The sequence below is a fragment of the Tupaia chinensis genome, unplaced genomic scaffold (genome assembly GCF_000334495.1).
Source record: "Tupaia chinensis unplaced genomic scaffold, TupChi_1.0 Scaffold142961_1, whole genome shotgun sequence".
Taxonomy (NCBI): Eukaryota; Metazoa; Chordata; class Mammalia; order Scandentia; family Tupaiidae; genus Tupaia; species Tupaia belangeri.
The window spans coordinates 1273926-1277625 of NW_006202806.1; positions in this window are offsets into that span (position 1 = coordinate 1273926).

Below are 3700 nucleotides of genomic sequence, written 5' to 3' on the forward strand. Positions count from 1 at the left end.
ACAAAAACACTCTCTACTACACTGTTGATTTAACATGTTATTAAAAAAGTCTCCTATTGGACTTGTAAAACTCTTACAAAATTGGCAAAATGCTAATATATTTGTCTTAACTGGAACAAGTCCCTGTCATATCTAACTTTGACTCCCCGGCACCAACTCATTTATGAAAAACAATAGCTTGTTGAATTGAATTAAGCTGACAAACAGGAGACAAATAACAGTTACGGTTAATAAAATGGGCTAAGACAGAAGCACTATTCTTGTTGAACTGGTTTCTTTAATCACCTTTCCATTTTCTAGCATAATACAGTCATTTATTAAAATAACTGAATATTTTCCATATTGAGAAAATAATCATTGTGATTATGTTGATGTCTGCCTGGGAATCAAATAGGTACCTTACAAAATTCATTGGTGGTGTCATGAGAATTGATAGCTGAGAGCAGCTGTACGAACACATTTCAATTAAAAAATCTGGGAGTCAGCAGATGGCTTAGTGGTTAGATCTCTGACTCCCACATGGCTGACAACATTTCAAGCCCCAGACCCAGTGGCTTGAAAATCATGCCAGGCACATGTGGATGCATACCCAAGATCCTAGGAAGAGAATGGAGAAGAGATTGCGGCATGGCCAGACTCCCTGGGGGGTGATCTCTCACTTTTCCTTTCACTGTCTCTGTCTCTGTCTCTCGCTCTGGAGAATGCACATGCCTTATGGTAAAAACCTTTAAAAAAAACTGCAAGAATTAATGGTTACATACTGCCTTGTGCCCACTGTTGTTTGTGAATAATGCAGTTTCAATTCATAGAATTACATTATATATTTTAGGACTGGAGAGAAACACTACTGGTTTTCTTTTTATCCTAAAGAATACAATGAACAGGATGCTCACCCAAAATTTAATAATGATACAGAAAATGTGGATGATCTCTATTGGAGAAGAGACCAGAAGTGTAAGATGTTGCATATCGAGCACATGACTCCTTATATGTTTATTTAACAATCATGGGCTTTATTAATAAAATGTTGTAGAGCATATATGCCTTATATTTTTCTCATAGCCAAATGCCTGGATTTGGAGGAAGTTCAGCATGTTTTGGTGAGAGAAGAAGCAGTCGTCTCATTTGCAAAAACTGCAAGCATAGACTACTTTTGACCAAAAGGTGTATAAATGATCAAAAATTAGAAATCTAGTTTGGAAAATCTAAACAAAGAACTCTGCTGCTGATGAGATGGATGCACAGGTAGAGTGAGGGAATAATATAAGCTACTTAACAACTCTGACCCTTCTTTGAACTTTGAAGTACTGAAAATATAGCAATGTCATCCTTCCCAGAAACCATTCATTTAGAAATAGAAATTAGAGGATAACAGAAAAATACAATGTTAGGAGTTATCCAACTTTGAAGTACTGAAAATATAGCAATGTCATCCTTCCCAGAAACCATTCATTTAGAAATAGAAATTAGAGGATAACAGAAAAATACAATGTTAGGAGTTATCCATCATCGAAGCAAAATGGTTGTGTGTGTTATCGACCCACTCATGGTGTGAGACCTGCATTGCACTTACTGTCCTGAAACCTACTGTGCTGAAATTTTTACAGCAAAGGAAAATTTAGCATAATGACTTCTTACTGAAAGAGAGAAGTTTAGCTACCAGGCATGTGCCTCTGGAACTACACTCCATGTGATCTTTTGATGTTGTTTCCCGAGTCATTTTCTTTGGTGTACTGTTCTGTGAGATTTAGTAGAAAAAGAATCCCATGATTAGAAAGTTTGGGATACACTGAATATTTTACCCTCTTCTTGCAAGTTTACAATGTATATTTTTTATGTGAAAAACTGAAAATTCCTAGAGTAAAGCATAAAAACTGAAAACAAAACAAACAAAACAATCTGCTATTTCAATTAACATAAACATTTTAACATGTATATAAAAATGCATAAATACAAGCACATATATATATTTAATATTGCCATGAATGCATTTTTTCACTGTAAATCTATTACTGTTTTGTGCGACTGACTGATATTGAACACAGCCTAATAAGGGCTGGTCTAATGAATTAAAAACCTATGAATTATGAAGGAAACACACTTCCAGGTGAGAAGGGGTGGCTGTGGTAACAGTATTTAGGTCTCTGTATTTTCATTGAATTCGTTTTTTAAATTTCATCCCTTCATCCCCTTTCATTCTTTTTTCTTTCAGCAAACTCAATATTAGGAATAAAGAGGAAAATGTCATTTGCTACCCCGGAAGAGGTATTTACTCCACTGAAAATAATTGCAACAGAGCCTGATAAAGTGGACATATTAGCTTAGGTTCTCTTGGTAGCAAATAACAAAAACCAAATCAAAGTTCGACACATAAAACCCAAGGGCAGAAATACAATCAGGCTCAGAAAAGACCTAAAAAGCAGCTATATTATTTTCAACAATGAAATCACTGAACTCCTTTAAACAGAGGTTGTCTTCCTATATAAAATTTCAGAATCTTGTCTTTAGATTCAAATGAACTTTGCTGCTGGTAGAAGGAATGCATATACTATATTTAAATAAACACATAAATAAATATGATACATATATGCCAAATTTAAATGTGTATGTGTATGTTTGTATATACATATTAAATTACTTTATGGGAAGAAATAGTACAAATAAAAAAATGTAAGTGGAAATTTTGTAACTGCAACATGGATGCCTGGTGATAGTGAACATAGAAATTCACTCTGGTAGCTATGGTGTATCCAGTCTAAGACTCAGTCCCTTTATCACTGTAGTCCAGGTTGAGCTTGTCAAAGAGATCTTTTGCCCACTTCAGAGTACACTTCTTCCTACCTGTAATCGAGAATGCTCTTTAAAGTTTGTTTATCTATTTCTTTTATAAGGGGGAGAGAAAGAGTCAGGCATCTCCAGTGGGGTCCCCAGTCAGAATCCAGCCCCAGCCTCAACTGGCCCAGGTTGACACCTGGGGGAGGCCTACAAAGAGCCACCTAGGACCCTCCCAGGTGGGTCCAGCATCACATAGCCTTGAGTTACCACTGCTCCACCAGCTAGCCCCAACAAATGTTAACATCTCCATATTTAAAAAACAAAAACACCCCCACAAGAGTTCAAAAAGAGTCGAATATCCACCCAATCCCATACTCTTACAGACCCCATTTTGTACTTTACTGTGAATGTGCACCCACAGACACCAGGACCACTCACCATCCACTGCACCCCATCACATATTATCTATTGAGGATGGCTATTTTAGTGTTTTCCAGGGTCCCACATGATACCTTTTCCCTCCATCTGGAGAGATCCTGAGGTGCCTGTGCATGGGGCATGGTAAGTGAAGAGATTCCAGTTTGAACTTGCATGGGAATATGACCTTATTCTTAAAGGGTGAGATCTGCACAGATGAGTCACCTGGACACCTTTATTTCTTTTTTTTTTTTTTAGAGATTTTTCACTGTAGGGCGTGTGCGCTCGCCACACAGACAGAGAGAGACATAGAGACAGAAAGCAAGAAATCACCCCCCAGGGGGGATGGTCACGCTGCAATCCCTTCTCCTCCATTCTCCTCTCGGGATCTTGGGCATGCACGCACACGCGCCCGGCGTGAGTTCTAAGCCACCGGATCCGGGACACGAACCACGGTCGACTACGTAGGAGTCCAGCGACATAGCCATTACGCTAACTGCTGGTTCCC